The following is a 27,388-nucleotide window of genomic DNA, read 5'->3' as shown; positions in this document are numbered from 1 at the left end:
AGTAGAGAGAAATATTCATAGGCATGATAGACTTTTGAAAGAATGAAATGACTTTTCCTAAAATGTCCCATAGCCTCTTGCTCATAGATGTGTTGCGCTACACACTAATGATCAAGACTCTACGTAATGTGGCTTGTCAATCTCCCTAGGACTCTTCAAACCTTAGACTTTGATACCAATCTTGTAATACCCCAAGAACCTATCTCGAGACCTCATAGGTGCTTAAGGCCACTTGTGGCCTTAAGCTAACCCTCTAAGCCTGTCATTACTTTCAAAACTCACTATAGCACTAATCATGCTAAAATAGGGAAGAATAATCATGTCATAAACATACTGGAATATGAAGAAATACTGGCCTGTACAACCCAAATACTAAAATTTCTGTACATACTACTTCTCTAGTCCGACAAAGCCTCTACTACATAAAACTAAGGATCCATTGGCACAAATCACCAACTGACTCGTACTGAACTAAAAGGAAACAACCGTCTACTAGCAAGACAAAATCAGGGCTATAGGTCCTTGAACCATGAGGACTCACCAACTGCAGAAATACAGATGAAGGTACTCAAAGATCACTGTCGCTACTGAGAATGAGCACCTGAACCTACATTACAAGGAAATATAGAACACAGAAGGGTATGGGAATCAGTACTTGGGAATGTACTGAGTATGTTGGGGTGTATGCAACATTTTAAAGATAATGTCATAAATGTAAAATAAAATCATGCATGCTGACAATAATGACTCTCTTCTCTTGAATTTCCAGAAACATAATTTCCATAAATCATCAATAATAACACATGCTTCATAAATCTCATAAATTATTAGACTCAACTAAAACTCTTTGACTCATGACTTAGGGTGACTCAGTAACTAATGACACTTAGACTATATGGACTTGGGAGTTTCTTATAACCGACATAAACCATGTGAGCCTTATGGAGTCCAACATTTTTCCCTCCTAAGAAAGGAACCCTACATTGGCGGGAGCGTTATACTCTTGCCAGGGGGTATAACCTCAAACTTACCTCTGCGGTCACAAACTAAGCACTTTGGCTCTCAAATCTCAATCCTACGGTGGCACGTAGTTATGGGGAAGTAGGATACGTAGAAACCACACTTCCTACTCGATTCTAAATACTCCTCCCAGATTTAGCTCAGAATGCGTTAGGAAATCCACCTCAATCAACTCAAGGGTCTGTAATAAAGACCAAAATATAAATAAATCTCATCTGTAAATCACAAACAACTTGTGGATTCCTAACTCGACTCAAACTCAATAGAGTCTTTCTCAATATCTAGTACATTTACTTATCAAATCACACCAAGTATCAAAAACTTCTATAAAACATCATAGGACTCATTCTTGACTCTCAAGATCAAATGTCAATATGTATTCAATAATCAACTTCTCATGGAAAATCTAAATTCAGGACTCTTAATATTTATCACTTAGAAATCATCAATTCATAGTCACAACATACGATTCATATCATAAATTTTCAATTTAAGAATAAAACAATGAAATGGTCATGGCTATCAATCTTGAATATCTCAATTCTCATAAATCAATGATAAAATAATTTGGGTATAAATCCATTTACACAATCAAGAAATTTTGATAGTGAAAATCAATTCTTTGGGCACAAGAATGAAAGGATATTCTTGTTCAAGCCCCACATACCTTGATTATAATTTGGAATGAATAAACTTGATATAGACTTTTTTTCCTACTCCTTGAGTTAGATTTGTTGATGTTCTTGACTTGAAAGTAGTAAATCTTGAACTAATTTGTGAAAACTACAACTTGATTTTGAGATGTTTAGACAAGAATTGGATTGGATTTTGGAGAGAAACCCTAGCTTTTGGATGGAATGGAAGAGGAAAATGAGGATTTTCTCCTCTATTTATATAAATATAAAGGGTAAGGATGGGTGGAAGGACCAAAATACCCTTGAGCAAATTCTAGAACCAGAGCCCGAGTTTTGGCCTTGGCGTGACGCACCATGATCGCAGACCTTCACTGGATTTTGAAATTGGGAAACTACTCAATGGCGCGATGTGGTGAAGTCGCATTTGCCACCTTGGTCGTGACCTGGATGGGTACTGTGACGAGTTGGAATCGTGTTTGTGCACTGGAATTTGACAATCCTAAAATTGAGCCTTGGAGCGATGTGCAAATATCGCGAAGGCTTGCTGGAAAATGATAATTGCCATTTTGGCTGGCTTCGCAATGTGGTAAAGTGCCAGGTGGTATACTGTCTCACTAAAATGGCTCTAACTCTTCACCCAAGTGTCAAATTTGGGAGAATTTGGTATCAATGGAAATATTATTCAATGCTCTATATGAAAAAAAAATAGAAATTAGAGAAATACAACATGGTATAAACATCAATCACTTTGGAAGTCATCCATATTTACTCCAAAGACTGATTTAGGCTTAAGGAATGATCAGGGTATTATAGGCACGTATGGATTTCAATTCCAGAACCTTACCGTGATTACACCGCATCGCGATGGGTATATAGATGGAGGTGTCATCGCATTGTGGTGCATCCCAAAAATGGGATTCAGTAACGAACTTAATTTCCAAAAGGCAATCCTGTCTTTTCCCCATGCCCCAAGTCGTAATAACACAGGATTAAGTCATTATTAGGGAATTGTATGGAAAATTTTTGCCCAATTTCTCTCCCAAAATAAACCTTAACTCTTTCCTAAAGATCAAGAATTGAACCCGTAAGTTTAAGATTTTAAGAAAGAAGTCAAGACTAGGGTTCTAATTTTCATACTAAGTAATATAAGGTAAGTGGGGCTGTCCTAAAACTCTATGGGCATAATTTATTGTTTTACTAATCTTTTGAAATCATATTATGATTTTTATAACAAGTGTTTTATAAATTATTTTAAATAGCCAAATCATTAGAATCCTTTTAAACTACATATATAGTTTAGGCCTTGAGGGCTTGGCTGGCAAGTTAATGGAGGACCCATATAGATCATGGGTAGTACACTTATAGGGTGTACCATTTGTCTTAGAAGTAAGATAAAGAGTGAGTCATGATTTCAAGAAAATGTTTCAAAGTCTTTTAAGTATGCCCATGTGTTTTCACATATTGTATGTAAAATATTTTTTTATGAATATCTCTCACTTATGTTGTATAATAAGTATGTTATTTTGGATTGCTCTGCGTACCAATATATTTGTATTGGCCCCCTATATTTAAATATCTGAGGCAAAGTCCTGAGGTTCATCTAAGCATTAGATTAGCTTATCATACTTTGAAGTTGGTGAGCCTTCATAGCTTCAGAGGACCTTTGTTCATGCTATATATTAATTTTCTTTTAGTTTATGGTCCGACCGGAGGACTTGTCTCAATGTCAGACAAATATTATTTTCATATTGTTAGAGATTTCCCAGACTGGTGTTAGATGTTTCTAAATTTTTATGAACTCATATTTTTATTAATTAGTTGAAGAAATAAAATGAACATGTTTCCATTTTGTTATGTTTTTCGCTTTTCTTTATAGTATATGAATTATGCATATGATATCCAGTTAGAAGGGGCACTCGGGCCTTTATGGCTCGGCATGCCCGTTGCGGCCAGGGCCTCATTTTGAATCACGAAAAACTTGGTATCAAGGCATAGTTCATTGTCCCAGGTTGTCTTCAAAGTCGCATCGGGTAGAGTCTTTTTTATGGGTGTGTTTCGTGCCACACTTATAAGGGAGAAACTACTAGGCGCTTAGGAATGTCTATTTTTCTTCATGATCTAGTTCATGCTATTTAGCCTGAATGTCCTCTAATCAATGATTTCCTATATTTCTAATATTAGTCATGCCTCCCCGTAGAACGAATAAACAAAATACCCAAGCTGAGGATGGCCATCCTACTCATGGGATGCAGACCCCTAATAGAGCTCATACCATAGAGTTTTTTGCTACTATAGGAGTTCCTCTAGTCCTAAATAGTCCACCTCGAGCTCCACGGAGTGGCGTTAACTGTCCCTAGACTCTTCAGAGTATAATTTCAAATGATGAGTTCTGATAGTACATCTATATGATTGCTCAGTTAGTGGCCTCTCAGACTCTTTAGTCAAAAGATGTGGGTTCTCTTTTTGGTTCATTTGAACTTACTCGGGCTGGGCAATTCATGTGGCTAAACCCACCCATATTTACTGGCATAAAGGTTGAGGAGGACCATCAAGTATTCATTGATAAAATGGATAAAATTTATAGAGTTATATATGCTAATTTGTTGAAGGGATTTAGTTGGCAGCCAATAAGTTGAAGGACATAGATAACCAGTTGTATAATGAGTCGAAGGATTTAAAGGTTGGTGATGTTGAACATTTTGTCTAGGGTGAGTTTGTAGAAGCTTTCCTAGACCTTTTTTTCCCAGGAATTGAGAGAGGCAAAGGCTAAAGAATTTGTGAATTGGAAACAAAGATAGATAAGTGTTAAGAAGTATGCATTGATATTCATCTAGCTATCTCGTTATGCTTCAGAGTTAGCATGCAACATGAGGGCTCACATGAGAAAGTTTGTATTTGGTCTCTCAGATGATTCATAGTTGGATTACAAGGGAGCAATGCTGAATAGGGACATGGATTTCTCCTGGTTATGAGTGTATATGAAATAGGTAGAAGAGAAGAAGAAGAGGTTGGCTGAAGTAAGGGAAAAAGAATGGCATGTAAAAAGAGCTAGGTCTGCAGACAAGAATGCTAGTTAGCATCAGGGTGGCAATTGGGGTAATAAGTGGTCTAAGAAAAAGTTTTGGAGCAATGCTCAGTCTTTATCTAGTACCCATATGTCCAGTTGATCAGCGATTTCATAACTCCCAGTCGAAAAGCAGGCAAAGGATACAGGGTATTTAGTCCTAAAGAAGTATAACCCAGTTGTTTAGGCAATACCCTCCCAGCAATGCCTGTAGGTAGAACCACTCAAGAAAATGTTAGTATGGTACTCTTATGTGTTATGATTGTGGGAAGGCCAGTCATTTTAAGAAGGATTATCCCTCTGCAAAGGTGGTTTTTGGGGTTGCTAGAGCCAAGTCTACTAACCCAGTCCATACAGCAAAGGGTGTGGCATCTAGCATCAGTGGAGGTTATAACCATTTGTATGCCTTGTCTACTCGTCAGGATTTAGAGGCTTCACCAGATATGGTCATGAGTATGTTACAAATTTTCTCTCTGATATATATGTGTTAGTTGATCCTAGATATACCTTGTCTTATGTAACCCCTTATGTGGTAGTTGGTTTTGGTTTTGAGCCTAAAAATATTTCAAAACCCTTCTCTATTTCCACTCTTGTTGGTGATTATATTGTTGCTAGGAGAGTTTATACAAATTGTGTAGTGTTGGTTTGTCATCATAATACTGTGGCTGATCTTGTTGAATTAGAAATAATTGATTTTGATGCTATATTGGAAATGGATTGGCTCAATTCGTGCTATGCTATATTAGACTATAAGACTAGAAGGGTCACTTTCTCTTTCCCTAATGAACTTGTCATAGAGTGAGAGGAATATTCTCTATCACCTAGGGGGAAATTCATAGCTTATCTTAGGGCCTATAGGCTTATAGAAAAGGGTTTTCTATACCATTTTGTTGGTCAAAGATTCCAGTACTTAAAATCCTTCCCTCCGGTCTGCTCCTATATTTAATGAATTCCTAGAAGTTATTTTTGATGACCTTCTCGGAATACTACCAGATAGAGAGATAAATTTTTACATTGATTTGTTGCCAGACACCTGCCTATCTCTATTTCACCACACAAATTGGCCCCTGTATAATTGTAGGTGTAAAAAGAATAGTTAATAGACCTTCTTGACAAAGGCTTTATTTGTCCAACTATCTCTCCCTGGGGTGCTCCTGTACTCTTTATGAGTAATAAAGATGGCACCCTCCATTTATGTATAGATTACCATCAACTAAACAAACTCACAGTTAAAAATAAATACCCTCTTCCCAAAATCAAAGATCTCTTCAACCAACTTTAAGGTGCCAAATGTTTATAAAAAATAGACCTTTGTTTGGGGTACCATCAATTAAAGGTTAGAGATGCAGATATTCCCAAAAAATCCTTCCAAACCTGTTACGGTCACTATGAATTCCTAGTTATGTCCTTTTGGCTGACTAATTCTCCCGCAACCTTTATGGACCTAATGAATAGGGTGTTTCATCAGTTTCTAGACCTGTTTGTTATAGTATTCATCGATGACATCTTGATTTATTCTAAGAGTGAGGAGGATCATGTAAATCACCTTTGAATCACCCTTCAGGCCCTTAAATATCATGACTTGTATGCTAAGTTTTCCAAGTGTGAATTATGGCTTAGTTCTATTTCTTTCCAAGGGCATATTTTTTCTAGTGAGGGAATTAAGGTTGATCTCCAAAAGGTTGAGGCAATAAGAAAATGGCCCAGACCCCTGACTAAACAATATCCAGAGTTTCTTAGGTTTGGTGGGGTATTATAGGAGATTTGTAGGGAGGTTTTCCTCCATAGCTGCTTAATTTCCTATATTAACTCTAAAAAGGAGAAGTTCCTGTGGTCTGACTCTTGTGATAATAGCTTTGAGAAATTGAAAAGCAAGTTGACTACCTCACCAGTTTTGACCATTCCTAAGGGTACATAGGGCTTTATTGTGTGTTGTGATGCTTCTCGGGTGGGACTTGGGTGTGTACTTATATAGCATGGTAAGTTGGTGGCCTATGAATCTAGACAATTAAAGGTGCATGAAAAGAACTACCCTACCCACGACATGGAGTTGGCGGTGGTGGTATTCACACTAAATATTTGGCGTCATAATTTTTATGGGGTGCATGTTGATATATTTACTGATCATAAAAGTTTGCAGTATGTTTTCACATAGAAAGAACTAAATCTCAGGCATAGTCAATGGCTAGAATTATTGAAGGATTATGATATGATCCTACATTACAATCTGGGCAAGGCTAATGAGGTAGCTGACACCCTTAGCAAACTGTCAATGGGCAATCTTTCTCTTGTGGAGGAACGAAAGAGGAATATGTTGTAAGACATTCACCGACTTGCAAATTTGGGAGCTTGAATTCTTGATTCCAAATATGGAGGGGCATTCATTCATGAGGTAGATAAATTATCCCTATGTGCTGAGGCTAAGGAAAAACAAATCAGAGATCCCATTTTTATGTAGATCAAGAAAGAGGTTGGGCAACAAAAATTGATGGATTTTGAAATTAGAGGTGATGGGATTTTGAGGTATCAAGGTAGGCTATGTGTGATAGATTTGGATTGGTTGCGAGACAAATTTCTCAATGAAGCTCATGGTTCTAGGTATGTTGTTCACCCCATCTCTACTTAGATGTACCGTGATGTTAAAGTTATTTACTGGTGGAATAATATGAAAATAGATATTCCTAACTTTGTGTCTAAGTGATTGATTAGTCAACAAGTTAAAGTGGAACATTTGATACCAGGTGGTACTTTCCAAGAGATAGCTTTCCTATATGGAAATTGGAGATGATCAATATGGACTTCATTATAGGTCTTCAAAGATACCGAAACAAATATGACTACATTTGGGTTATTGTAGACAGTATGACTAAGTCTGCCTATTTTCTTCCAGTGCTGACTAATTATTTTAGGGATGACTATGCTAAGATATACATTTAACAAATAGTCCAATTTCACGGGGCTCCTATTTCTATTATATCTGACCGAGGTACACAGTTTTCTTCTTAGTTTTTGTGGTCTTTTCAGAAGGGTTTAGGTACCTAAGTAAACCTTAGCACTGCCTTTTATCATCAAACTGATGGGTAAGTAGAATGAACCATTCTGACCTTAGAAGATATATTGAGGGCTTGCGTGATTTACTTTAAGGGTAGTTGGGTGGATTATTTACCATTGATAGAATTTTCCTAAAATAATAGCTACCATTCCACTATTCAGATGGCTAATTTTGAAGCTCTTTAAAGGAAAAGATGTAGATCTCTAATTGGGTCGTATGAAGTGGGTGAAACCCACTTGTTTGGACCTGACCTTATTTATCAGGATATGGATAAAGTCAAAGTCATTAGGGAGATACTTAAGATAGCATAGAGTTGTAGAAAGTCATACACAAATATTAAAAGAAGGGAGTTGTAGTTTGAGGTTTATGATTGGTTTTTTCTAAAAGTTTCTCCTATAAATATAACCATGAAAATTTGGATAGAAAGGGAAGCTTAGTCCTCGTTATATCGAACCATATACGATTTTAAGAAGGATTAGTGTTGTTTCTTATGAGTTTAATATGCCAGCAATTTTAGTTTCCATCCATCCAGTATATCATGTGTCAATGTTGAAGAAGTGTATTAGAGATCATTCTACTATGTTTCCTATGGAGGAAATTAATCTAAAGGACTCGGTGTCATATGAAGAAGAACCCATTGCTATTTTAGATCACCCAGTACGAAAGTTAAGGAGTAAGGAGATTATTTGGGTTAAGGTGTGGTGGAGGAATCAAAAAGCTGAGGAATCTACATGGGAGTTGGAGGCTGACCTGCTTACAAAGTAACCAAATATCTTTGAAAACATGGACGACGACATGGAAGGAACAACCATAAACTACTTTCTTTTCTTATGGCTCTTAAAAATCGTGCTTGTTATGTCCCGAGTCATCATTTGGAGATGAATGATCCCAAGGGGGGATAATGTAACATGCCATATCATTCCTGACTTGATTCCACTTTTAGTTGCATGCCTAGGAAGTTTAGGACCAGAAATTTTTCTACGTGTTGAAAGACTTAGGCATATTTTAAGCCTCTTAGTTTCAATGATTTTTAAATGGGACTTTCTGACCCCGAGTCATGGATTTTTTAGTTGTTTTATGTTCACGGGTGTAAAGGGCATGTCTCGAGGAAGTTTTAGACTTTTTGGATGAGGATTAGGTTACATTTTGATTTCAAATCAAGAACCACACTATGATTACACCAAATTTTGGTGGGTATAGCGAAGGAGGTGCCATCGCATCGCAGTGAGTCCCAAAAATGGGATTATGTTATGAACTTAATTTTAAAAGGGGAATCCCATCTTTTCTCTATGGTCCCAAGTCATAATAACACAAAATTAAGTTATCATTAGGGAATTGTATGCCAAAGTTTACCCAATTTCTCTCCGAAAATAAACCATAACTTTTCCCCAAAGTTCAGGAATTCAACCCGTAAGTTCATGATTTTCAAGAAAAAAGTCAAGACTAGGGTTCCAGTCTTCAAACTAAGTAACATAAGGTACGTGGGGCTGTCCTAAAACTCTATGGGCATAAGTTATTGTTTTTCAAAGATTTTGAAAGCATATTACGATGTTTATAACAAGGGCAAGGGTTTGAAGAATTCATTTAAATTGACAAATCATGAAAAAACTTTTAAATGATATATATGGTTTTGGACTTGATGCCTTCCATTGAACTTAATCTTGCTCGTGTATGTGTATGTATGCGATTTTAGTTTTGAAATTCAAATAAAGAGCATTAATAACTAAACTCCCTCTCTTTTTATAGCCCTATTAGTATCACATGTTATGAATTGTTCAATTTCATATTGAGAAGCATGAGATAAATGTTTTTACTACTTTTTAAGGACTTGATATTGGTTTGAATTGAAGAAAGGGTGTTTTCTTGTTTATATACACGAAAGATGATGATCGAAAGAAATGCATGATTTTCTATAAAGTAATTGACCACAAAATATTATGGATTTCAATAAGAGAAGCTTTGCATAAGTTTTCACATATTTTTAAAATATGAATTCTCTTACATTGTTTAAATATTTGGTGGTCCAATAATATGATTTGAATGAAAAGACTGTAATATGATACTGTATGGCTTATATGTCTTGCAAGTGTTGGTATGACAATACCAAACCAGACAAATGCAATAAAGACTCAGACAAGACTAGTCTACAAATTTTTCAGACACTAGACCACATTTTAGAAAGATGCATGAGTTAAAATGCTAAAAATAGGATTAAATAGAGTTAGATGGTGATCTAAAGATGGCAGGAGTTCATATAACTCATTGTCAGAAATTGATTTTTTCTTATTTGGGTGATATTATTGGCTAAGGACAATGTATACTTGTCTTAGAGACACTGGTATACTAGACTAGTACGTAGGATCCCTATCTTTGCGGCAAACTTTAATTTGGGGGCTTAGCCGACAAGTTAATGGAGGACCGATATAGCCCATGGGTACTAGACTTGTAGGGTGTACCATCTACCTCAGAAGTAACATAAAGAGTGAGTTGTGATTTCAAGGAAATGATTCAAAGTCTTTTAAGTATGCTCATGTGTTTTCACATATTGTATGTAAATTTTTTTTATGAATTGCTCTCACTTATGTTGTATAAAAAAAGTATGTTATTTTGGATTGCTCTACATATCAGTACATTTGTATTGACCCTCTATATTTAAGGATATGAGGCACAATCTTAGGGTCCCACTAAGCAGTAGGCCAATTTATCAGACTTTGAAGTTGGTGAGCCTCCTTCATTTTGGAGGACCTTAGTTCATGCTATATCTTTATTTGATTTTAGTTCATAGTTCGACCGAGATCCTTGTCCAAGTCTCAGACAGATGTTTTTTATGTATTGTTAGAGATTTCATAGATTGGTGTTAGATATTTCTGATTGTTTATGAACTCATATCATATTGAGTATTTGAAGTAAGAGAATGACCATGTTTTTATTTTGTTATGTTTTCCGCTTTTCTTTATAGTATATGAATTATTCATATGATTGCCAGTTTGAAGAGGATCTTTTGCCTTTATGTTTTGGCATGCCCTTTACGCCCAGGGCCTCAGCTCAGGTTGTGATAGTTGGAAAATAAAAATATGTGTGTGGGACTAACATTTGGTCGAAATGACCTCGAATAAAAAATTTCACATCTTCATTGCATCTAGAATATAAATTTTAGTGTAGAAGGACCCTTGGTTTAGGTCTCGAGGATTTCAAACTTATTTTGGGCTATTGAGCATATTTTATGAAAAATGGAACTATAGGTGTGGACCCTACTTTTTGCCAAAATGATATTGGATGAAATTTTGATGATTCAAATTTATTTGAAAGGCTGTTTACCCTAAAATTTAACTATTGGATCATGTTATTTGATTTTTTAATGAGTTCCAAGGCTGAAAAAAAGTTTTTTGACTTTTCTTTCATGGGGATACCTCGTCTCTTCGCTGAGTGGGTCTATATATAGACCCTAAGGCATTTTTCTTCATCTTTGAGAGCCTAAAATTGATAACTCCAAATTGAGTCTTGTGGGTATCTAGGGAGCTTTGTAAATATCTTTTACCATTATTATCATCCAGATTAAGGTAAGATTTTATAACATTATTTGTGAATCTCTTAGTTCTTAACCCAAAAAATCCAATTAAGCTTAGGGCTTGATTTAGCCCAAAATTTTATTTTTTTGCACCCATTAATTGAGTATTATGATTCCTTGGCAATGTATAAATATTGGGTTGACCTTAGAAACATGATTCCCATACATGGGATGTACTTGGGGTTCTTGGTGTCATTTTTTTTTCCAAAGCACAATAGTATAATATGGGCATCATTATACATGTATTGATGAGAAGATTATGTTTTTTTATAGCATGATGACATTTTGGGGTTTGTGAAGTTAAGACGAGCTTGTGGTGCATGGTGTGATGGTTTGCGGTTAGGCCTTCATGTAGGCTTCTATTTACTTTTCTTCCTAGATGATTTGTGATATAAGTTGAGTGTGGATATGGATGTTAGACTTGATTATGAGTAGGATGACTTAACCTCTATTGTTGATGTTTGGAGTTTAGATGAGGACTTGGGAGCCGTAAAATGGCATGTTTATACACCTTTTGAATCCTATTGGTTTCCTTCTCTAGTTTAGATTAGTTGTAGCATAGTTATTATGTAAACTATATTTGGGATGTGGTTTTAGCATTTGAAGCATGATTTGTATATTTAGCCTTGTTGGGCTAACATAGCAGTCTTGAAATCATAAGTCGGGTAAAGCTAACTTGTGTACCCTTGTTTCTTGTCGAAGTTGCTATCTTAGGCTTGAATATAACTTATTTGACATCTAGAAGATGAACTAGATACCTTAGACAAGTTTGGGGAATAGTGTGCCTAATTATGGAAATTGAGGAATAGAAGTGGATTTGTCCGGCCCACTTAGCCCTTAACTTGTGTTAAGTCTTGTGGACTTAGTTGAGAATATTAGATATAGATAAGGCTAGTAAACCTTAGAATATGGTAACTTTGTAACTTGGTAACCTATATTGATGTTCTTGGATTGTGGCTTTTGAGTTATAGTTATGATACTTCTTGTGGAAGTGATATTGAGCATTTAAAGATGATATTCCTCCTAGATACGGTATGTGTCTTATAGAGATGCTATTTCCTCTTAGACTTGATGATTGACCTATAGAGATACTATTTCCTCTTAGTTATGGAAATTGGCCTAGAGAGGTGATATTTCTCGTAGTCATGATGTATGACCTGTTGATATAAGATATCGTATAGACGATTGCATGTCTATCTATATTATTCCTCTAATATGTGATATAGCTCATATATGTGAGATGATTAGAGATATGCTACTACTTATAAATATGATTATCGATATGTATATAGGCCTAAGGCCGTGATTATGACGTTGTGACTATTTTGGATAAATTAATGGGCCAAGGGCCATGTTATGATAATGATTGAATATCCCAGGAGTGTTTATCAATGTAAAGGATATGATTACAGTTTATGAATACATATATATTTATATACATATCTTTTCGGTATGGGATGAAGAAAGATGTGGTATGTTGCTTAAGACTTTATTGATTGGATACTGGTGATGGCATGCATATATTTTGTACATTCATGAGTATTATATCAGTAATAGATGTAATTGTAGATGAAATATGATCTTATGATTCTTTTGCCTAATTAACGGTTAAACTATGTGGTAACTAGTTTTCTATTAGGAACTATATCACTTGATGGCTAGAAATCTAATCTATTAGTTAATAAATCTTACTTAGTTGAAATATGGTAGCTAGCGATGATTAATGCATGACTTATGGTGAGGTCCGATCTAGCATAGGTGAAGATTAGTTGGTAGTGATGACTAAGTTTGTGATGTCGATTAGTCAATAAACGAGGAGTTGTGTGTTAATAAGGCTAGATAATAAGAGATGTTGGTAATAAAAGGTTTAGTTAATAACTTTGAATAGTTGCTAAATGGTTAACTAATAAATAGTTAAGTAAGGATTCAGTTAATAAAAGATGGTTAGGTGACAAGTAACATTGTGTTTTCTAGTAATGATTAACAAATATAGGATGATTAGTTGATAATAATAAAAGGTTGATAAATAGTGGTTTTGGTATAGTGATAAACCTTGACTAGATGTTTAATATTGGTTATTAAATGAATAGTGGTTAGTGCTATCTCATGAATAAGGATTATGTGAAGGATAATGTTTAGGCTAATAACTAGAGGTTATGTGATGACGAGCAAACTAGTGATTCTATTCTAATAAGCATTGGTTAGGTAATAATGAGTAGTTGGGAAGTATTCACTAGATAGATATTCTATGGTGATATGACTATATTTATGAGTATTTTAGTGTATGTTATTAGGTAATGACTATTTTGATGATATGTTGATACTTGTAAAGGCCGGAGGATACTATGATGATGATATGTTGATACCCGATAAGGCCAGAGAATACTATTATGATGATATTGATACCTGTTAAGGCCATAGAATATTGTTGTAATGATGTTGATACTCAGCAAGGCCGGAGGATATATTGATGATATGTTGATACCCTCAAGGTAGGAGGACACTATTGATGATGTGTGGATACTTGACAAAGAAAGAGATTGATTATGATAATGATGGTCCTGATGAGGATAGTTATGATGAGTTATGATATTGATTGTGTACTTTGCATTCATTCCTGCATGTGCATCACCTATCACCAGTATACACCTATATTTATCAGTCGATATGGAACGATTGCATATATGGGTGAATAATATGCCTTGGGTTGTTGTATGATAATTGAACCTTCTAAGTCTAGGGTGATAAGGGTACACATAGGCTCGGCTAGGTATTAGGTTTTCTGGAGTAGCCAATTATTTACGATGTTATTGGTATTATTATTGTCATTGCTATGATCATTATTATCACTATCTATGAAAGATTCGTCATTGATCTAGTATCGGGATTGAGGTATGTCTTCAACCTCTGCTATATGATTGCATTACTATGCCAATTATTCTATGTCTAGCTATGTGGATTAGAATCCTAACTATGTTAGTGTTGAGTCCTGATAGTATTTAATAAGGTCTTATAATGAGAACATGATGATCTAGGTTAGGCTTGAGATGACCTCCTTCTTATATGTATTATATATATATATATATATATATAGCTATATGAAGATATGGTAATATCATCTATCCCTTCCTTTGTTGTTCATATTATATAGTCGTTTCTTCGCTTTGTATATTACTATATATCTTTCTTTAGCTCTTTATTCATATATTGACCTAGGATATATGGTATAATATTGATAGAATAGGATAGTTCACCTTGATACATTCTTTGTCTTATTATGTTAGACTCTTGGACATGAACAAAATGGTTGTCTCTTATTATTCTCATTGACTTGTTATATGATTTATGAACTCTTGGGTGTAGTTTTCATTATGTTTATATGCTATATATATCTGCTTTATCTTTAGAGATAAATTGGTTGTTTCCTACTGAGTACCATTCGTTTGGTACTCATACTAGACTTCTGCAGCTTGTAGATTATAGTATGGGTTATCGCCGTTGATGTATGGATCGTGTGGAGCATCTTTGATTCGGAGGCTTAAAATGAGCCCCTGATGTTTGGAGTATTACTTATCTCTCTCCTATGTTTAGGCTAGTCTCTAAGTTATGTTTGAAGATAAGTTGTATCAATGTATTTCTCCTTGATATATCACTTTTATACTCTTATTATATGTAGAAGCTCTTGAACTGATACCACCAAGTTTTGGGATTCTTCTATGTATTGATCTTTATTTCATATATTTTGTATTCTTTTTCTTATGTTAATGAGTAGTCTGTTACTAGCCATTCTAGACTACGGGTTGGCTTGCCAACAGGTGGGTTATGGTAGGCTCCAACATGACCTGAGAAGTTGGGTCATGATAAAAATTGATTAAAAAGCATGAATTGCAAAACCACTTTCCATGATGTATAATAAATTTACTATGGGGTTTTTGATGAAATGAAGATTTGATTGATATAAATACATTATGAGTTTTGAAGTGTTTGAAGTGTTTGAAGGGTTTGAACTATGAATCCCGATTTTTATGAGAAGAACTATGTTTTTTAAAATTATTGTAGGTTCTCAAATGAGTACGAAAAGATTGATGTTTCGAATGTTCTTTAATTAAATATGCACTAATTTCTTTTTATGATTTCTAGAGAGCAGTTAATGTATTCCCAAAACACTTTTCTTTGTCATGAAACTTGTATGAATTATGAAAGAGATGTCAACCTAAGAGTTTTGTCTTGAATGAAATTTATTTTGCCAAAGCCTGTATGTCTTTTACGATAGAGAAATCTTTGTAATACTTGCATTAATTATGGTGGTCAATAATAAATTTTTGAATAAGTGGGCTATGGATGCGATATGATTTGATATGGACCGTTTCGCTGGATCTGAAATGTTGAATTTATAATGAATTTCGACCCTTAATTTGGAAATTAGTAAAAAGGGATTCTCGAAGGTTAATTTATTGAAAATAATCCTTTTTAAAAAATACGCCATCGCCATGGAGTCTGGAAAATCATAATTAGTTTGGAAGCATATAGGATTTATTTTTTGTGGGACCCCAAGAATCTCAAGGGCTCCATCGGAGAATTCAAAGAGAGGAAAATCAACAAAGTTACTAATATGTGTTGTATGTTAGATCCTTCTTCACGAATCAAGAAATGATTTTCCTTCATCACGATCGTGAAGTGGTGGCCATAATCGCAAATAAAATTTGTGGCTGGGTCAGGTAATGCCTTCTCCGCGAAGCAAAGAGGCTATCGCAAATGAGATGGTCCAGATAGTTTACTCTTGCAAACATAAATCCTTGATCGTTAGCACGAAAGGCCAATTTAATGGATCAGCCAACATTGACCTTCACGCTCACGAAGTGGGGTCCTTAATCACTAGGTACTATTGACAAAATAGTATATAAACCTCATATTTATGATTTTTCATTGTTTTTGAACATCCAAGCTTTGAAAAAGGAAACTTTTGAGGGTTTTTCTTCTATGTTCAAGTGGGTAAACTCTAAACTCATAATCCCACTATTTTTCTTTGATTATGTCTTTGAAAACACCATTAAATTATGATTTCAAGTGTAATTTTGGAGTTTTTATTGGTAAATCTTGAAAATAATTTTTTGTTGATTTAGACTACATTTAAACTTGTTTTCATGTGAGTTTTCAGTTGTAGATTTCTATAACCTTGGAAATGTATTTCTAAAATAAAATTTTGATTCTACCCTTCTTATTTTTTAACTCATTTTTCAAGTTCGTTTTGGATCTATTTTAAATATGATCAATATGAGTATCGGTAGATTTCTTTCAACGTGTAGATGCAATATTTGAATGTGACTGTTGATTTTAAGGTAGTTAAAAAGGGAAATATACATTTTGAAAGACTATATGCTAAAATTTCATTGTTTTGAGGTAGGTTATGGCTTAACTTCTTTCAGGTCGTACTGAGTAGTTAATAAATAAATATCATATTATAGATGCTTCATCTATTGCAATAGATATATAGTCTATTGCATCATATGATTTACCTGTTGTAAAAAATGACTCGTCTGTTGAAATCAACTTCAAGAGCGTAACATGAATCCCAACAGGTAAGTAACTTCTTGCGACTGATCAGTTACTTGTTGCAATAGATTACATATCTATTGGCATTCATTTATGTCACTATATAATCAATATTAAATTTTTTTAACAAATGATTTTATTTAGGTACCACTAATGGAGGGATCAATAACAATAGAGGTGGATTGTCATGGTCAATAGATCGAGAAGAGCAATCAATATGTATAGCGTTGGAAGAAGTGTGAAATGTTAGAGATGATAGCTATGATAGTCCGAAATGATGTTTCGTATGATGGTTTTGTGAACTTAATCATCAACTATTGTATACTGAATTATCAACTAAAAAAAATCGTCATCAACTACATACACAACTCCTTTGAAAATCAGAGGGTACTACCTTTCAAGATAATCGATCAGGTTCGTTTGCGTGCTTATCTTAGTGATTTATCCAGGCCGGTGTTAAGAGTGTACGTGGTTGAAATGATGAGAGAGAATGAGAATCATAATGTATAAGAAAAACAGTAACAAGACATCTTTGATAAAAATTTGGATGATCTAGACATGAATTTTCCAAATAATGATCAAACACGTACGCTTGTTGATGCGACCAATACAGTGGGCAGTTCTTCTCGATCGACACAGTATGGAAATCTTCATGATGATGGGAACAACTTTTTCAATGGAATGTCATTTAAGAACAAGAATAAACTATCTACCATTGTATTTATTTCTTTCTTAAAAAAGATTTCATAAAAAAAAGAAGATTAATTCGAGTAGTGTCTTTTGCTACAAATATCCTAATCCAAACTGAAAGTAGTGGTTGAGAGAAGTAAGTACATAAGTTTTGATAGATTCGGCATTCATAAACGTGAAAAGCCTCACACATGTGATTTGGAGCACATCTTCGGACAAATCCTCAAGCCATGGTAAAGGTCCTTGGTGAATATGGATGGGGTGTGAGATACCTAAAATGACTGAAATAAACTATCTGAACATACTATAGTCTGAAAAGCCTTTAAAGTATAACTATCTGAATAAGAAGTTGATGGGATATGTCCCCAATTAACTTCAACTAATAAATAAATTAATGAGATACTAAATAAATGAACATTTAATCGAAGGATGAGGACTCACTACTAACTCTGACTGTGGATATATGGAATCTACTTATGCTCTGGAGGTCGTACTTCTGAACCTATGGTATAAAAAACCATAGCGCAAATACGTTAGTACTTTGAATGTACTGGTATACATATGAGGTGGGCTAAATGCATAGGGTTCATATGTATGAACAATACTAGCTAACTGACTAATAAGAACGTTAGAATACATACATGAATACATAGTAACTATATCTGAGATCGTGTCAACATGAATTTACTGATAACTAACATTAATGGTAAATGAGTTCTAATGACTGATATAACTGATAACATCAGTGAATGTGTTAGACAGTCCTGAATCTAATGGAACTAACTGAGTTCTGTATTGTACCTGAGTTGACTGTATCTGACAGTCTTGAATTCTGTAGAACTATCTGAATTCTATTATTGAGACTGAATGACTGTATCTGACAGTCTAAACTCTGTAACTGAAACTGTGGGAACTAGTTATCTAACCAATATTCCCCTAATACACCATTATTTCTAAGTTGCCAATCTTTAATCCCAATTAGAAGGGTGTCAATACCTCGCCACTGGTAAGGATAAGCTATGGGTGACCCTTATGTGACAGTGCTTATCCATCTCATCAACCCTTACCTAATAGTGTTGATGTCTCAACCTATGCTGGCTATATAGTTCTGGAATGCAAGGATTACTTCTAAGAATCACACCCTAATCCGACAGTATGTGTCCCCTCCTTGGGTTAAGTCGGTGCTAATTTCTACTCCCATTTGAATATACATTGAACATGGATTACTGAACTAAACTAGACTAAGCTAAATAGGTTCCGTTGACTGATGGAATAGTACTGAGATTGCTGTATTACTGAGCTTTCTAAGATTATTGGGATTTTTGAGTTTTCCTGAGTCACATGACTAGTTGAATTCTACTAAACATGGCTTGACTGAGGATATCATGAAAACATGACACTGGCTCTAGGAACACAGCTAAATTGTTGGGTACAAGTACCCCCAGGACTCGATGGAAAGAAACTGATATAGCATGAATTTCTTGAATACATAATCACATAATCCATCCATAATATAATAAATTGGAGAATTCATAAAGTACAAGTTGTAAAGAACCACAATGGCCACACATACATCCATAATTCATTGATAGGCATTTTATCAAACACTTGACATGCATGAACTTGTACATGAATGGGGATTTCATATTATCATACTAGTAGGGAACTTTTGCTTCACATAGGCATTTAATCAAACACATGGTGAGCATGGTATATATAGACAACATCACACAAAAAGTAAACATCATGACTCAACTCAAATTACACCATTCAAGGGTTTTATCATGGTCTCACATGAAGCTATACTTATAATAATTAATTTCACTTAAGTTTTATCACCAAAACATGGAATAGAATTCAATTGGTCATTATCAATATGAACAAAAGCAAACCCAACATGAAATTCATACAAATCCCTATACTTGAAACTTTGAAAAGAGATTCTTGGGGTTCATGGACAAAAGGAGTCAATGAATGAACACAACGCATACTTGGGTTGAGTTTCTTGAAGTTATTGAACTTGAAGAATTTGAATCTCTTTATTTCTTGAAGAAGATTTGGATTTTTTTTGTTGCTTAAGGATTTCTTTTAAGGAGAAACCCTAATTTTATATTGTGGAAGAATAATGAATTTAGGAGCCTTGGTCAGATATTACTAGGTATATAAACGGGTGATAAAATACCAAAAAGCCCTTTTAAAAAATGACTTACAAATAACTAAAGGGATGCGCGACGGTGGGTGCGGCGGTCCGTCGCTGGGTCGACGGTCCGTTGGTCTTGACCATCGCAGCTGGGCAGAATGGAGGCTCATTGCCTCCCTTGTGACAACATGAGCGATGGTCCGTTGCTGGTCCGATAATCCATTGGCCTGGACCGTCGCCCCTTAGCAGAAGCTAGTCACACTGCCTCACTATGACGGTCGTGGGCGATGGTCCATCGCTATTCTAATGGTCCATTGGCCTCCACCGTCGCACCTGGGCAGTTTTACTACCTTCTGTATTTCAGCCATAACTTTCTCTTCCAATGATGGATTTTGATTAAATTGGTATCATTGGAAAGCTAATTCAATTTTCCACATGACAATTCCATGTGTATAGAAGTGCTTTCATCTTCCATAGAAAGATTCTAACATTCTTGGGACAATTTCAAGGTAGGAAAAATGTACGGGGGGCATTACAATATCTCTCCTTTGAGAACATTCATCCTTGAATGAGATTGAGTGAGAGGGGAGAAGATAAACTGATGTACATACTAAATATGAATAACTGAAACATGATGTCATTACTAACATGACTGATAACTGAATTTATCATACTAAGCATGCATATCTTATGCATGTGTAATTGATTCATGAATGCATGACTGGGTGTTCTGAGGAACTAAGTTTCTCACAATGAGAATGCATATCTGATGCATAATTATATATAAATGAACCAGTACATGAATGCAAGACTAAAAATGCACTGGTATTTAATGCCAAGTTTATAACTAGATTCTGAACATAAGATAGATATCGAGCTTTTAACTGAAGTCTGAACATGAAACTGAAAAGCTTAAGGAGAACTATTACCTTGAGCTTGGTCTGAGTTGGTGGAGAAGAGGTGAGGATACTTGGTAGGCATGTCTATTTCTGCTTCCCAGGTAGCTCCCTCGGTGTGCTAATTTCCCTAAAGAACTTTGACTAGAGGGACTTCTTTGTTCAGTCTACGAGTCTAATAGTTTAGGATTTTGACTGGAATCTTTTCATAAGAGAGGCTGTTCTGAACATCTATGCTCTGAATAATGACTGCACCTGCTGGGTCACCTATGCACTTCTTGAGAAAAAAGACATGGAAAACTGGATGAACTGAGGATAGATCTGAAGGAAATTTGAGCTCATAGGCTACCTTGCTAAAATGACTAAGATTTTTTAAGGGACCGACATATCGGGGAATGAGCTTACCCTTCTTGCCAAATCTCTTCACTCTCTTCATAGAAGAGATATTTAGATAGACATAATCACCAATATAAAACTCGAGATCTTTTCTGCGCACATCTATGTAAGACTTCTGTCAGCACTGAGCAACCCAAAATCATTCTCTGATCAACTAGACTTTCTCTAAGGTATCGAATACTAAGTCAGACCCTCACTAATTTTAAACCAACCAAGTGGAGATCTGCACCTCATACCATAGAGATCTTTGAATGGAGCCATCCAAATACTGGAATAATAGCTGTTGTTATATGCAAACTCAATCAAAGGCAAGTGGTCATCCCAACTACCCTTGAAATCAATTGCATATGCCCTTAGCATATCTTCTAGGGTCTGACTGGTCCTTTATGCTTGACCATCTATCAGAGGATGAAAGACTGTACTGAGATGAACTTGGGTACCAAGACTGATAATGCTCAAACTACACCTCTCAATGAGAATGTAAGCAATCATTGTCAATGTAAAACCCAACTAGGTTGGGTTCGAATCCTACAGGGAATATGGTGTGAACGTAAGTTGTTTGCTAATTAATCAACTAATAGTTGGATTATTTCCTGAAATAGGGGTTTTTAAGTTCACTAGTAGTTGTCGGTTGCTTTAATCAGTGTATGTAATCAAGAGTTTATAGAGATACCAGAATTATGTTCACTAGGATCTTGGTACTTGACAGATGCTATTAGCGGTTCAAGATTCTCATGGTAGGTACGATGACAAGTTATCTTTATCGAAGTTATGCTTAAATTTCTCTCAACCTACTTAAGCATTTAATTACCTAATCTTCTCAGACTTAGGGACTTTATATTCACTACCCATATTTTACCTCAGGTTAACTAACCTTGTTACACTGTGGATTATTAAATAGAAATTTAGTGGTTCCAAGTCCCTGTTGATAATTCACTTCCCAGTATATTTGATTTAATTCTCAAGAAAATCAAAGCAGGTGTTATCTATTTTCTGCAACCAATAGACGTTAATTAAAACCTCAAAATTATCAAAAAGTCCTCCCACCTTTCAAACCTTGAACACTCAACACCTTATCAAGACCTAACCTTAGATCCTATAATTCAGGTTAAAGGACTTTAGCCACTCATGGCATAATAATCGAAGCAACTAGATGAATTCATACTTTGAAAGATAAACTTACCACAAGATGAATCAAAATTAGAGATTCTAAGTTTAAATCACAAAGGAAATCCCCAAAACAGTGAATATAATCCCTTCAAAGCAATTGTTCTTTAAAGTTAAGAAATTAGAGAGAAAATATCAAAGTATGTGTCTCAAAAATCAATATGCGGAACTCTTAAGAAAACCCTTAACAAGGCTTTAAATAGTTCACTCTAATTATGAAAAAAAAATAATAAAATTCAACAGTTCATCGGATTAGGTAACGCCATTTATGATAGCCTATCAGGAGGCTAACGACTTATCACAAATGTCATCAGCTCCCTCTTCAGTTTTGGCTCTTCCTGCTTAAGGCTGACAACAATCTTGATGCCTTATCATCTCCTTGATGTCCTATCACAAAATATTGTCAAAACTCTCCCTCAGATCTCATGTTCTGCTTAAGGCTGATGACAATCTTGATAGCTTATAGCTTCTTGACAACCTATCACAAAATATCATCACGGCTTTAAACTTAGGCGAATTCTCTGTCTACGGATAATGATGATCTTAACTTATCACAGGGCTGACAACCTATTAGAAATGTCATTATCCATCGTTCTCTTCTAATTTCTTCAGATTTCAACTTCTTTGTTTCCATTTTTGTTGGTTCTCTATCCTATTAGCTTGTACTACAAAATCAAACATAAACCAATCAAAAACGACAAAAGTTACTTAATATTTCATAATTATTCTTAGTTAATAGCCTCAATTATTTTAGTGTTAGCTCACACATAAACACTCTCAACTTAAAATAATTGCTTGTCCTCAAGCAAGTCAGCACAACTAAGAGAATACAAAGTATATTTGGCAGTCAATTGATATGTGAGCCTATGCTAACATATTTGAAGATTTTAACTTTAGATAATTGCGAAGTCTTGAGTAACTTTAGTCATTTTATATTATTTTACTTTGATTTTATAGCAAAAGTAGAGAAGAGGGGGAACCACAAATAAAGGAAGCAAAAAGCATGAAATCAAAATAAAATAAAGAGCTAAGTGTGGTTGATGACATCCATGACACGCCATCAGCCTGGTGATAGGCTGTTACGGATGTCGTTAACCTTAAATAGAAGATGTAAAGCTGTAAGAAGTTTTTGTGATGGCAATCATGACACGCCGTCAAGATGATCGTCACGATTGTCGTCAACCTTAGGCAGCAGGAGTTGAATTTGCAAAGAAGTTGACGATGTCCACGAAAGGCTATCAAGATCATGATAGGCCGTCACGGGCGCTGTCATCTAATCCTAAGAAAATTAGAAATTTTAATTTTATTTCCTTATTTAGGGTTAACTATTTAAATCCTTGTTTTAGGGTTTTTTTAAGGATCTGATTATCCATTGACATATTGACAACATACGACTTTTCTCTCTCTCTAAAAACCAATATTTTAGTGTTTGCCTTGTGATTCAATTACAAGTTCACTTTTGATTTCCTTCATTATTGTACGTTAATCTTTTCAACTATGAATTCAATTTGTGTGATTATTTCTTGCATCATGAGTGGCTAAATACCCTTAACCTGGATTATGGGATCTAGGGTTAGGTCATGATAAGGTGGTAATTAATTACTCAAGGTATAATAGGTGTTAGGATTTCTTGGTAATTTTGAGATTAGAATTTATGCCTGTTGATTGCAAACAATAGGCGTACCTACTTTGGTTTACTTGAGAAAGAAATCATAAACAGTAGGAAGTGAATTATCAACAGGGACTCGGAAAGGTTTCATTTAATAATCAGCGCTGTAACAAGGTGTATTAACTTGAGGTCAAATTTGGGCAGTTAATTGCGATTCCCTAAGTCCCAGAGGATTAGGAAATTAGATGCTTGAATAGGTCGTGATACATTTGAGCATATCATCAATATAGATAGATTGTCATCCTAACTACCGTGAAAATCTTGAGTTAATTTTAGCAACTATCATGTACCGTAAGCCCTAGTGAACATAATCCTGGTTATCTCATTAAATCTTGGTTACAAACATTAAATTAAAAGTGATAGTCAATTATATGCAAAACTTAAGTCCTTATTTCAGGAAATAGTAAACTACCAGTAAATTATATCGTAAACAACTTGAGTTCACACCTTATTCCCTGTGGAATTTGACCCCAACCTAGTTGGGTTTTATATTGACAATGATAGATTAAACCCATTCAAGAGTTTAATTTTAGCATTATCAAAAATGGCGACGTTGCCGGGGAATAAGGTTGTAAACTGAAAGTTTGTGTCCGCTATTTTGTTGTTAGTTAAGTTTTTTAGATTTATGTTTATTTGTTGTTTTTGTCTATTGTAGGTACTTTGTTGTTTATGCCAAAACCAAGAAGTTCTGGAGGACCATTATTACGAATCAATCAGGAATCTCAGCTGATAGAAAGAATAGCTGAACAACAGAAGGCAGAAAGACTAGCCATTTTAGCCAGGGCTGAGGTGAACATACATAATTTGGGTCAACAAGTACATCACCATAATCATGATGATGAAGACTCAGGTGATGAGGAATTATTGAATCCTCAAAACCCAAGGTGAGATGAGCAACTTGCTGCACTGGTGCAGCGAAATGCCAATAGAAACCATCCAGTCCGAGGAAGGTATGGTCAACAGCTTATTCATTATAAGGTTGATGAAGATTATGAAGAAATGGATGGATCTGGTACAATGGTTGCTATCATTCCTCCACCGTTCGCACCAGGTATAAAATTTAGCATAACAAGACCATGATCCAACTCCTGAATCTGAAGGGGTTGTTTGGGGGCTTGCCGAGTGATGATCCGAATATGAATTTGGTGAACTTCATCACCATTTATAAATCTTTCGACAATCCAGCAGTGAGCCAGAATGCAATACGACTGAGATTGTTTCCTTTGTCTTTGTCTGGAGAGGCAACAATGTAGTTAAATGAGCTAGAGCCCAATTCTATAACCAACTTGAGACTGTTGAAAGAGGCATTCCTAGAATAGTTCTTTCCACTCTCCAAGATGGTACATTTGAGGGACAAAATCAATAATTTCAAATAGATCCCTACTGAAGCATTGCACGATACCTAGGAGAGATTTAAGAAAAAAAATGGCGCAATGTCCAAACCACAACATGACAAACTTGCACATAATGAAGACTTTGTACAAATCTTTTAAATCTGTGACAATCCAATTGTAGACAATGCTATAGGTGGTTCATTCATTGACCTCTCTTTTCTGGATGCTTCAGAAATATTGAATAGAATGACCAAGCAGAGTCGGGCTTGGCACACCAGAGATTCTATGGTGGCTAGCCTGACTATTTTTGGTGGTATAACTGTGGAGCAGTGCAGAAGGGCTAAGGAGAGAGACCAGGACATGGCTCACTTAAAGACACAGATGGACTTGCTAACCAAGCACTTGCTGTCAGGAAAAACTAAAAGAGTTAAGGCTGTGAAATCTCAGGATACTGTTCCTAAATGTACTGATGCAGAGGAAATTATATGAGTAATCAGCGGGGTTTCTGAGGCAATAGCCAAGGGAACCAAGGTCAGAACCTAATTATAAAGATAGGGAGCAGGGACATTGGAGAAGCAATAATGACAAGAGTGGTTTATATGTTCCTCCTGGAAGTCAGGATGATACAACAACAAGCTCTAGCAAGATGTAAATGGAGAACATGATCGAAAAGTTGTTGAAGGGAGTTGAAGCTACCAACTTGAGGGTAACTACTATGAAGAGTGAATTCTCTACCCTCAGTCAGTTGGTTAGCTCATACTCTGATTTTTTTAAGAATTTTGAACAACAGATGAGCCAACTTTTTGCTACACTGAACTAGAGAAAAAGTACTACTTTACCTAGTGATACGGTTCAAAATTCATGAAATAAAGGCTCATGTATGGCGATCACCACTCGAAGTGGTAAGATATTACTTGGCCCTTGTGTGGGTAAATCTATAGAAGATGAGGTAATGGTTGATAAACCCGAAGAAAGTAATCCAGTGAAGCCTGAAAATTTGTATAGTTCTGCTGATGATCTGGAGAAGGAAAATGATAAGGAAGAGAAAGTGATTTTAAAGACTATCCCCAGACCACCTCCTCCCTTTCCTCAATAATTGAAGAAAAAGTTCGATGATACAAATTCGGTAATTTCATGGCAATGCTTAAGTAATTGACAATTAATGTGCCTTTGGTTAAGGCATTTGAGCAAATGCCACGTTATGCAAAGTTAATGAAAGAGCACATCATAAGGAAGACAAAGGTTAGAAGTGATAAGGTGGAAAATCTCCACCATTGCAGTGCAGTTTCCACATGATTCTTAGTGTAAAAGAAGGCTGACCCTGGAGCATTCACTATTCCGTGCAAAGTTAGGTCTCTAGATGTTGCAAGGGCATTATGTGATTTAGGTACAAATGTAAATCTGATGCACCTGGATGTGTATAAGAAGCTCAGTTTAGAAGCTCTGACAGCCACTAACATGTGACTTATGATAGCAGATAGGTCGATAAAGTAGCCTGTTGGAATTTTGTATGATGTGTTGATAAAACTAGTAGACTTTATTATTCCTGCTGATTTTGTGGTATTGGATTGTGATGTGGACTTTAAGGTACCCATTATTTTTGGTAGGCCATTCTTAGCAACAGGAAGAGTAATAGTTGATATGGAGTTAAATGAGCTTAAATTTAGGCTCGATAAGAAAGAGGCAAAATTCAAAATTCATCAACCTATGTCGCAACAAAATGATATGAATGTCTTCTTGATCGTTGATGTCTTCTATGATGATGTAAAAAGGGGAAACAACAAGTTGTCTTGGAAAAATCTGAGTAGTCAAGATAACCAAGTCATGTCGCGACAGTAATTCAGGCACTATTGGGAGGCAGCCAAAAGTTTTAATGTTTAAACAAGTGTTTTTAATTTTTACAATTAGGATTTAGTATAAAGGAGGTGTAAAAGTGAAAAGGTCAGTTAGAAGGTCATGATGACATCCGTGACAAACCGTCACAACTGTGATAAGCTATCACGAATGCCGTCAGCTGGACTAGGCTTGGGGAATTCTCTACTTAAGGGTGATGATGTTAGTGATAGGCTATCATAATCATGAAAAGCCGTCAAGAATTGTCGTCAGCCTAGAGCCTTAAAATCCAAAAACTGGGCCTAAATCTAACCAGATCTGAACCAGCCCAGTCGTGAACCTTTTCAAATTTCCATTGATTTTAACTTCTT

At 35.4% G+C, this 27,388-nt stretch overlaps 1 pseudogene; it reads left to right on the top strand.

The window, feature by feature from the left end:
* LOC107855227 overlaps window positions 1-25,673 on the top strand; it is a 95,261-nt pseudogene extending 69,588 nt beyond the window's left edge.
* The last annotated feature ends 1,715 nt before the right edge of the window (window positions 25,674-27,388 follow it).

The sequence above is a fragment of the Capsicum annuum genome, chromosome 10 (genome assembly GCF_002878395.1).
Source record: "Capsicum annuum cultivar UCD-10X-F1 chromosome 10, UCD10Xv1.1, whole genome shotgun sequence".
NCBI classification, from domain to species: Eukaryota; Viridiplantae; Streptophyta; class Magnoliopsida; order Solanales; family Solanaceae; genus Capsicum; species Capsicum annuum.
This window is presented reverse-complemented; position numbering and strand designations above follow the sequence as displayed.